Genomic DNA, 232 nt, shown 5'->3' on the forward strand with positions numbered 1-232 from the left:
CGACCTCCTCCAGCCTCCACCTGCGACTGTTCATTCACGGGCTCCTGTTCATCTAGCCTCGACCGCGCGCTACTCCACCGGCTACTATTCAACCACCCCTCCACCGTCTACTGTTCAACCAGCCCTCCACACCACGGGGTCCTGTTCAACCACCCCTCCACGGGCTCCCCTCCACCGTCTACTGTTCATCCAGCCCTCCACACCACGGGGTCCTGTTCAACCACCCCTCCAC

Source organism: Triticum aestivum, chromosome 6A, assembly GCF_018294505.1.
Source record: "Triticum aestivum cultivar Chinese Spring chromosome 6A, IWGSC CS RefSeq v2.1, whole genome shotgun sequence".
NCBI lineage: Eukaryota > Viridiplantae > Streptophyta > Magnoliopsida > Poales > Poaceae > Triticum > Triticum aestivum.